General features: G+C 48.7%; 1 pseudogene; it reads right to left on the bottom strand.

The window, feature by feature from the left end:
• Positions 1–2,217: 2,217 nt before the first annotated feature.
• On the bottom strand, positions 2,218–3,866 carry LOC146722054 (large subunit ribosomal RNA; annotated as a pseudogene).
• Positions 3,867–11,023: the final 7,157 nt, after the last annotated feature.

The following is an 11,023-nucleotide window of genomic DNA, read 5'->3' as shown; positions in this document are numbered from 1 at the left end:
AATTTAAAACGGCTTCTTTTGAAGCCTTCCGTTTATTTTTGGTCGGACCGGAAATAATCCAACCGAGCGCGGTTAGTTGAGCTGTGGGGGTACCGAGCGGACCTTGCCTCAAGTCGCGCATCAAAAGTGAGCCATAAACGTCGGCTCCAAGAAGCAAGTGAATTTGATGTTTGCTCGACGGATCCGGATCCGCGAGGGAAAGGCCCTTCAAGTGAGGCCACGATTCGACAGGTCGAACTCGCGAAGCCGCGTACGACGTGATCTTCGGAAACACGTACACTGTGATTGGAAATACCGGGTCGGATTTCGCGCACGGAGTCATTCGCAAGGACACGCGCGACTTTGCGGCACCCGTGTAGGTTTCCCCGAATCCTTTGATTTGTAAATCGGTTCTTTGTCGCCTGGTCCGTATGGTTTGACAGAAAGATTCCGATATAAAACTAAAATTGGATCCCTGATCCAATAGCGCGCGAACCTTAAAGCGTCGGCCCTCAGCGGTGTGGATGTTCACCCACGCGGTTGCGAGGAGAACCGCGGGAGTCGTAAAGTCCGGCGGCTCGATTGTCTGGACGCTGGTCACGGCAGCGTTATTGGAACCGTCCAAGGCGTCGGACTTCGCATTCGTTTTCACGCTTGGTTTCGCAGCTTCCGAATCTTTTCTGACAGCTGACGATTGATAATTTTCGGAATGCAATAAAGAATGATGAGACCGACTGCAGTGGTTGCATCGCTGTTGGCTCGGGCAATTCGGCGAAATATGCCCCGAGCGCAAGCAATTAAAGCATACACGATTTTTGCGAGCGAGCTCATTTTGTTGTTCAACTGATTTTTGACGAAACGGCTCGCACTTTATCACGAAATGATTGCCTGAGCAGCATATGCACTTGACAGCGGAGACGTTATGCATTGACGAACGCGGCTTGTTTGGCTTTTGATTAACACTTTCTCTTGAAACTTCCGCGAAGTCTGACAATCCGCGGATTCGAGTCGTAAGAAATTCATGAATATCTTTGTACGCCGGAATTGAAGTTATAGAGGAACACTTCAAGTTCCACTCGCTTCGCGTTTTTTGACAGAATTTTTGTGAGACGCAATAAACAAGCATATCGTCTCACTGAGCAACCGGTCGACTCAAATTCGTCAGCGCGGCCAGCGATGCAGCCACCGTGTCTCGCAATCTCTTTAACTCGCCTACGCTTTCATGTTTCATAACGGGCGATTATAATCGATCATAATCGGAACGACGGTTAACAGATGTTGATTCATAAACCTAACGCCTCGATTCGCGGCAAGCGCCTCCTCCCTCGTCATCATGCGCTTCTCTTCGTCGCTCCATTGGCGGTTAACCCTCTCGACGTTAACCTCCTCGTTGACGATGGCCTCGTGTGCACATCGGCGATGGAGGCCGAGTCCGGTCTTCGTGGTGAACGCACGATCACAGTGTGGGCATGGGAATTGCGGGGCTTGCGGGGTAGCAGGGACAGGGGCAGCGGGTGTTGGGCGGCGTCGTGGCCTAGCGGGCGGCCGACGAGAAGAGCCTGGAGAGGGGTCAGGAGAGGGTGGCGAAGGGACGACAGGACCGGCGGCCCGAGGCTGCCGCCGGAGATTATATTTTTCTCTTCTTGTGGTGCCTGCCGTAAACAGACCCGAAGGGCTGGCAACCCCACGGACCCGGACGGAGCGTTGCCGCTCCGCCAAGCCAGAGCCCCGTTGGCCGCCGGGAGGTTGGTTCCGACGTTGCCCGACTCTCACCGCGAGGAGGTGGGGTTGGCGCATGGAAACCACCAAAATCGGCGGCTCCCTTAAGAGAGTCATAGTTACTCCCGCCGTTTACCCGCGCTTGCTTGAATTTCTTCACGTTAACATTCAGAGCACTGGGCAGAAATCACATTGCGTCAACACCCGCGAGGGCCATCGCAATGCTTTGTTTTAATTAGACAGTTGGATTCCCCTAGTCCGTGCCAGTTCTGAGCTGAGCGTTGAATGGCGGCCGAAGAGGACGACCACGACGGCTTGCGCCGCCACGGAAGCCTCGCAGCAAGGAAGATCCGCGGGAGGCCAAGGCACGGGACCGAGCTCGGATCCCGGGACCGGCGCGAGAACGCCGACCGTTCACCTCGCCCAGGCCCGGCACGTCAGCCCCGCTTCTCAGAGCCAATCCTTATTCCGAAGTTACGAATCCAATTTGCCGACTTCCCTTACCTACATTATTCTATCGACTAGAGGCTCTTTACCTTGGAGACCTGCTGCGGATATGGGTACGAACCGGCGCGACACCTCCACGTGGCCCTCTCCTGGATTTTCAAGGTCCGAGGGGAAGATCCGGACACCGCCGCAACTGCGGTGCTTTTCGCGTTCCAAACCCTATCTCCCTGCTAGAGGTTTCCAGGAAACTCGAATGCTTATACAGAAAAGAAAACTCTTCCCGGATCTCCCGACGGCGTCTCCAGGTCATTTTGGGTTACCCCGACGAACACTCTTACAAGGGCCCGAATTGTATGCGGTTCCGCTGCCGGGTTCCGGAATAGGAACCGGATTCCCTTTTGCCCGACGGGCGTGTGTCTTTCGTATAATATTTATTATTATTTCTCGACACTCGAGTATATTGTACGCCGTCATTGACATAGGATTTCTCCTAGGCTTAGGATCAACTGACTCGTGTGCAACGGCTGTTCACACGAAACCCTTCTCCACGTCAGTCCTCCAGGGCCTCGCTGGAGTATTTGCTACTACCACCAAGATCTGCACCGACGGCGGCTCCAGGCAAGCTCGCGCCTAGACTTTTCTGCGCTCACCGTCGCGACACTCCTACTCGTCAGGGCTTCGTGACGACGCGAGAGAAGACTAACGCCCGCTTTCGGTTGCCGCCCCACTTGCCACTGACGGCAGAGTATAGGCTCGACGCTTCAGCGCCATCCATTTTCAAGGCTAGTTGCTTCGGCAGGTGAGTTTTACACACTCCTTAGCGGATTCCGACTTCCATGGCCACCGTTCTGCTGTCTTAAGCAACCAACGCCTTTCATGGTGTCCCATGAGCGTCGAGTTGGGCGCCTTAACTCTGCGTTTGGTTCATCCCACCACGCCAGTTCTGCTTACCAAAAATGGCCCACTTGGCACTCTGATTCGAAGATGCTCGTGGCTTCATAATTCAAGAAAGCCAGAGATCTCACCCATTTAAAGTTTGAGAATAGGTTGAGGTCGTTTTGGCCCCAAGGCCTCTAATCATTCGCTTTACCAGATGAGACTCGCGCGCATTCCGTGCGGAACGGCCGAGTGCCAGCTAACCTAAGGGAAACTTCGGAGGAAACCAGCTACTAGATGGTTCAATTAGTCTTTCGCCCCTATACCCAGTTCCGACGATCGATTTGCACGGACTCCGCGGGACATCGCCGACCGACGCGAAGCCAGCGCCGCTGACGATGAATTTCCCCGTTCGATCTTTTGGGTTTCTTAGGTTTACCCCTGAACGGTTTCACGTACTCTTGAACTCTCTTTTCAAAGTTCTTTTCAACTTTCCCTCACGGTACTTGTTCGCTATCGGTCTCGTGGTCGTATTTAGCCTTAGATGGAGTTTACCACCCACTTAGAGCTGCACTCTCAAGCAACCCGATTCTAAGGAGAGATTCTCCCGAGGCGCGCACCGGTCGCTACGGGCCTGGCACCCTCTACGGGTAAGTGGCCCCATTCAAGATGGACTTGGACGCGACGCGGCACCTCGGGATAAGCGGATCCTTTCGAACACCACATTTCCCTGCGGCGGAACCGCGGGATTCGGTGCTGGGCTCTTTCCTGTTCGCTCGCCGCTACTAAGGAAATCCTGGTCAGTTTCTTTTCCTCCGCTTAATAATATGCTTAAATTCAGCGGGTAATCTCGCCTGCTCTGAGGTCGTCGCATAGTGAGTTTTCGTAGCCGTTTGCCTCCTCCGCGTCGCTCATCGTCGTCTCTCTTCTATAATATATAAGAGGGAGAGAGAGAGAGCGTCGACGAGAGAGCAGCAGCGGCAGCACACGAAATACGCGAGAAGGCAAATCGCCGGGGCGCTAACCGCACACACACTCGTTGGTGGTAATGGAGACGATATATCGCGGGGTTCGAAATTCTCGGCTCTCCTTTCTCTTTTATATACGAAATTCGGGCGGAATCGATTCGACGAGTACACGACGCGGCGCGCCGGTCCTTTTTTTTTGCTTTACGAAAATTTCGTGGACTCGGACACGCGGTCGGCTCGCGATTCAAAACCCTTCTCCGTAAAGAGGTAAAGGATTACGAATGCTCTCTCCGCCGGACGACGACGCGCCGTATATTTCTCCGTAATACCGTTATGTGTGCGGGCAAGGGCGCCTCGGCATAAGGCGCGCGAGCGCTATCGCACCAAGAGACGCGGCACAGAGTGCGAGAGCAGTCGGTCAGTCTGTGTGATGTACGGAGAGGAGAGACGGTGAGACATGCGCTACCTACTTTCGGGAGACAACGACGCACGCGCCGCTCTAGGGAAAGCGGTGCCATTCACCGCCCTGACCCTTTTTTTGGCCGTTTGTTGCTCCCTTCGCGCGCGCTCTTACTCTCATCCCATTTCTCCTCGGCTCTCGCGTACACACACGACTTGGATACACAAACACGCTCCCCCTCTTAATTCGCGCAGCATTCCCTGGGCGCGCGTTCGCCAACGTTTTACACGCTTGTGCGCTTCTCTTTCTCATTATTATTTCGGTGTGTCATTTCAGACGACGCAAGGATTTGCGCCGCGGCTGGTCGGCGCGGCACAGACACCTCGGGCGAACGTCCAACGATCGCTCGTACGCCCATTGTAAGCGTTGCACAGGGCACAGGCGACGCGCGCGCCATTCTCTGGTCGCCCGCGTCGTGGCCGTGCGCGCTTTTCGGGCGCAAGTAGTTTAGGGGTACTAAAACGACTCTCAGCCAGGCGTGGTCCGGGAATTGTATCCGTGGACCGCAATGTGCGTTCGAAATGTCGATGTTCATGTGTCCTGCAGTTCACAAGTTGTGCGAGAACCTTCGATTTGTTTTAATTTTCCGCGCAGAGGCAAATTTATTTATTTATAAGTCGGCTCGTAGATACGAAGGAGACTGGATGCGGAGAAAATTGTAAATGTGGAGAAATTCACTTTTGAGGCAAAGCAGTTTTATTCAAAACTCTCGCAGACAAGATTAAAACGCGGAAGTTCGCTCTAGAACGAAATAAATTCGCGCGATGCTCTTTTCGCTGATATACACGGAGACGTCTCTTCAGTTCAGACTCCTCGAGTAGACTCATTTTTGATCCTCGCGGAATTCGGCAGCTAAGGCTCATCCGATCGACGCGTGGCACACGTGCTGAAATCCTATTCGCGGACGATTGCCCCATCACGCTCCGAAACGCAAGACAAAGGCGAGTTTTTGTAGATTCCTCGCTCGCGGAATCGAAAACAACCGGAATAACATCTCGGCGTCGAATATTTTCAATTTCTACGATTAACCTTGCTTCGTCGCTCCGAAAATACGTGACAATTTTAAACATACCGCCCGCCTCGCATTTGAACGTATGCGAATATGCGAAATATAGCCAACGGTAGTCTTCAACGTACGATGAAGACAATAAATCAATTTTCAATCAACCAAGAAATCAAACAAGAGATCAATGCAATAATTCCTTGCGATCGAATAACGAGGGCAAGTAATCAGAAGGTGAAAAAACCTTTTACAATTTTCGAGTAAATATTTCTAAATTATAAAGACGCTCTCAATTTTCAATAGGCACTGAGCCTTAGCAAATATTCGCCTCTTTCGGCTGTTCGAGCACGCAAATACAATTATACATGTTTCGAAATTCTACCGACAATGCGATGGGTCGAATAACAAAGTCATAAATGCGATACCTGGCTCGAAAACCACGCCGAAGAGGAGAATATTGCCTAACATAGTAGATTTTTAACGTATAAGACGGGCAACAAGAGCCAAATCGCGGATGACAATGCGTTATCCTAACGAAACTAAATAATTTTCCGTTAGAATTAAATACCGGTGCACAAGGCACCAAATTTTACTTGGACACGGCCAAGATTTTAAATATGAAATAATCTCATATTTGAGATTTAATTTCAATACCCCCTTTAACCCCCCTACGGAAAATAAATAAATGAATGCAAGAGAAAAATATAGATCCGAAAATCGCTGAATCGGGAATCGAACCCGAGACCTTTCGCTTGCCGGGCGACTGCTCTTCCAGCTGAGCTATTCAGATCCTTTCGATTCTATACTTTTCTCTGTTATATATATTAATGTTGGTAAACAAACGCATTTTTTAAGCCAGCGTGTATCAAATATAAGAGTTTTAACAAGGCTCTGTAATATAAATATAAATTTAACGTATAAGACGGGCAACAAGAGCCAAATCGCGGATGACAATGCGTTATCCTAACGAAACTAAATAATTTTCCGTTAGAATTAAATACCGGTGCACAAGGCACCACATTTTACTTGGACACGGCCAAGATTTTAAATATGAAATAATCTCATATTTGAGATTTAATTTCAATACCCCCTTTAACCCCCCTTCGGAAAATATATAAATGAATGCAAGAGAAAAATATAGATCCGAAAATCGCTGAATCGGGAATCGAACCCGAGACCTTTCGCTTGCCGGGCGACTGCTCTTCCAGCTGAGCTATTCAGATCCTTTCGATTCTATACTTTTCTCTGTTATATATATTAATGTTGGTAAACAAACGCATTTTTTAAGCCAGTTATTTTCCGTAGGGGAGTTAAAGGGGGTATTGAAATTAAATCTCAAATATGAGATTATTTTATATTTTAAAATCTTGGCCGTGTCCAAGTAAAATTTGGTGCCTTGTGCACCGGTATTTAATTCTAACGGAAAATTATTTAGTTTCGTTAGGATAACGCATTGTCATCCGCGATTTGGCTCTTGTTGCCCGTCTTATACGTTAAATTTATATTTATATTACAGAGCCTTGTTAAAACTCTTATAAATTAGTTTATTCACTTTCTACAAGTTCGTCGCGTACCGAGACTTATGTTTCTCGGCGCTCGCTCTCTCGAGGACTGACTCGAGGGCTGCGCGAATTTCGGAGCTCGCGTAGGGCGGCAGCCGATCGGGGTCCTCGATTGGACCATCAGAAAATCAGGCGATGTACACACGCCAATTAGCGGCGAGTGTACACGTTGGTTTCACGTGTTTCCTTGGCGTAAACACTAAGGAATTTAACAAAAAAACATTCTAGAAAATTCGATCGTCCTCGAGGATTCGATCCGAAGAACGAATCTTCAACAATGTGGAAAGAATTTTATTAGAATTTCTCTACTATTTATTATATTAAAAATAATAATATGTATCACAAGAAAATATAAAATATGTTTGATTAATTTTACTATACAGTTTAGTAAAATTAATCACACATATTTCATATTTTATTGTGATAGATATTATTTTTAATGTGATAAATATTAATCAGAGAAATTTTAATAAAATTCTTTTCATACCGTATTGTCTCACAATTACCATAACTTTTAGGGTAAATTTTAAGAGAAAATTCTCTCAGTGTACCGATTAATTATTAAAAATTACTTGTAAAAAGGCACACGTTACTCGATGCGGACGACAATTGTTTACACGGCAAGGACACGACAACAGACTGCGGCGACGGATGACGCAACGCGTCGCGACGCTTCGCGACACGTCTAGACGATAACAATCACGCGGCGTTGCCGAACATGTGATTGACGCGAGACATGTATTAAAACGTATAATAATTATGTTATTAAAAAAGGCATATTATAACGTATTATAATTTTTTACGTTATAATACATTTTTTTTAATGACTTAACATTATCCGCCCGTTTTGCCCTTTCTTTTTAAGCGAGACGTGAGAAAAATGATTATGTTTTGCGAACAAGATGTTCCATGTATAAATGTATTGGTCGCTCTTTTCAGAGCGGATTGACTTTGGTCGCTCTGAAAAGAGCGGATTGACTTTGGTCGCTCTGAAAAGAGCGGATTAATTTATAATAGGTGCTCAAAATGACCACCATCCATCCTTATGCAAGCTCGCATGCGTTTAAATAAATTTAATTGGACGTTCTCCATTACTTCCTCTTCGATATTCCAAATTACATATCGCAATCTGGTTTCTAAGTCGTCGACGTTCTCGGGAAGCGTTTTGTATATTGATTCCTTACAGTATCCCCATAAAAAGAAATCAAGAGAATTAAGGTCCGGGGATCTTGCGGGCCAACGTATCGGGCCATACCGACCCATCCAACGTCCAGGAAACTGCTTGTGCGCGACGGAAAGATGGATAGGACGTGGTCGGAAGCGAGACCGAGAAATAGACACAACACTCGACACACGCGTAACGTTCACAAAAAAAATATATTTATATAAACTATTAACAAAAATTACAATTAATATACCGCACCGAATTTACCGAGAGAATTAGCCGAGTCTTAAATTACTAAGTGTCCGCAAGCAACGGTAATGAATTAGACAAAGACAAGCAATCTTTATCGTATGAACACACTTTATTCGCGATGAGCAATCGGTAAAAGCGCCGCGGTCGCGAGAGAGGAGGCTTATATACGCCTTGTAATTCTAGAATATTCGAGTACATTTGCTGTCGTTCTATTGTGATATTAAGGGCGAAGGAACGTTTACTGTAATTATTTACTTGTTTTTCTCTCCTCTCGCGCGACAGCGGTGTTTACAATTTAGACTGTTTTAAGCGCTTATTTTCGAAGGCGCGGAGTATCCGTATACTCTCGCGGCCGAGCGCTAATTTAAATATAATTTAAAATACGCATGTTAGACCACGATATTAATTAATAAATTATATGCATGCTGCATGAGGCATGATCGAGATGCATGAATATTTTAACGCTTTTTTGTCCGCGGGTTATTACCGTTCGAATCTCGAACATTTCGCCCGCCTTGCAGTAATATACCTGCAATCGTGTTCTCAGCGCGAGAGTGGGGCACGAGCCTATTCACGCGCTCGTGCGTGTCGGACACGTAGAGCGCACGTGCTCCGATTGATTTAGAGAACGGAATGCTGAATCGATCAGCTGTTTATACTGGGAGTCAGTATAGACGCGTATAGGTTAAGCTTTGCGTAGACCGTATGCTGGCGATGTGCAAGTGACTGTGAGTGTGAAGTACAATTGTGAGGAGAATAATGAAAATTTAGTGAAAAAAAATAAATGAATGTGAATATGGAATAGAGAAAAGTGTAAATTTTTTAAACGCGGACGACGCGTGATTGCGATTCGAGTGAGTCTTCGGAGCCGTCGGTCAGAAAGACTAACTTGTTCACGGGACGCGTCAAATTTGTGGTCGAGGTGCGGACGTCGACTACGCGAACGTTACCGTCGGAACCTGGATGCAGTCGTGTAATGCGCGCAAGCGGCCACCGTGTTGGTGGTGTTATTTCGTTTCGCACGAGGCAGATTCGACCGACGCGAGCCTCCTGATTAATTCGGGACCATTTCGGCCGATGGGCCAGCGTGTGTAAGTATTCGCTGACCCACCGAGACCAGAAATGGTCCTTCATGTTTTGCAGGAGCTGCCACCGTGAGAGACGTGCCGACGGCTCTCGTTCGAGCGACGGTTCGGGGATCGCCGAGAGAGCGGAGCCGACCAGGAAGTGACCAGGTGTGAGTGCGGCTACATCCTCCGGATCGTCAGACAACGGCTGCAGCGGTCTGGAATTGAGGCAGGCCTCAATTTGGGCTAGGAGAGTAGTCATCTCCTCGTAGGTGAGGGTGGCGTCACCGATGACTCGCCGAAGGTGGTGCTTCATCGCTTTCACGGCAGCTTCCCATAAACCGCCGAAGTTAGGTGCAGCTGGCGGGTTGAACCGCCACCGGATTCTTTCCTGGGCGGCGAAGGTTGCGATGCGATGTCCGTCGGCACTGGCGGCGGAAAATAGTTGCCTAAGCTGCTTATCGGCACCCACGAAGTTGGTGCCGCAGTCGCTATATAGCGAGTGGCAGACTCCTCGCCTGGCGACGAACCGACGCAAGGCGGCAAGGAAGGCGTCAGCGGTGTAGTCCGAGGCCGCGTCGAGGTGGACTGCTCGGGAAGCTAAACAAATAAAGACAACAATAAAACCTTTTGTCGCCGGAAACAAGCGCCCCCCAAACGAAATGAGCCGACGTTCTATGAAGGCCTCAGCGAGGCGTAGCTTGCGGACTCTGGTGTGACTTATATCACTCTCCCATTCTCGCCTAGAGGGGCTGTCGAGGAGCTCTCCGACGAGGTGGACGAAAGATCCTCCGTGCGTCTATCGGTCGGTCTATGCTCTTCAGGGACCCTGACAGTTGTTTTTACCCCATGGAAAAGCCTCCTCAATTCCGGGGGGATTCGCTTTTCATCTTGGTCAACGCTAAGAAATTATTCAATAATTACGATCAGCAATCTTTTGTTCTCGTAATAATCGCTTAGAGTTTTCCGGGCGATTTTCATATTTTGTCTTCTGTGTGCTGAGGTTACGAATCAGCAGATCGGCGTCACCCTTCACACAAAGTTTTTAAAGTAGTGTAACTTCTCCACAGGTTTGCTGCCTGATTCCGGGCCCCATGAGGGATTGGAACAGATCCCGGAATGAAGGCCAATCCTCGTATTTCCCGCGAAGGTAGGCGGTTTGGATTTTTGGCAGCGCTGTCCGAAGGAGCGGGACTATTGTCGCGGCCGCGGTAAGCTGCTGCCTGTACTGCGCTGGAGAGCGCTCTTCAATCGAGCATGAGGTCCTTTTTAGCAGTAAGCTTCCTCGCCTAGGACGGATTCCTGTTTAGCGTAGACCCTCATGCTTTATTTCGTCAACCCGATCGGCTACCGTATCCATTAAGAAACGTCGAATTTATCCCATAGCTTCTCGAGATTTTGAAGCCGGGCCTCCACCGCGCCCAGGGTCATATTGGCCTCGCCGAGCTTCCGCAGGTTCTCGAACCCCGCGGAGATCTTGCCGTACAGCACCGTGGCGGTGGCAATGATCGCCTCGTGTCTGTCA

The sequence above is a fragment of the Nylanderia fulva genome, unplaced genomic scaffold (assembly GCF_048542155.1).
Source record: "Nylanderia fulva isolate GAGA-0341 unplaced genomic scaffold, ASM4854215v1 Scaffold377, whole genome shotgun sequence".
Lineage (NCBI taxonomy): Eukaryota > Metazoa > Arthropoda > Insecta > Hymenoptera > Formicidae > Nylanderia > Nylanderia fulva.
This window is presented reverse-complemented; position numbering and strand designations above follow the sequence as displayed.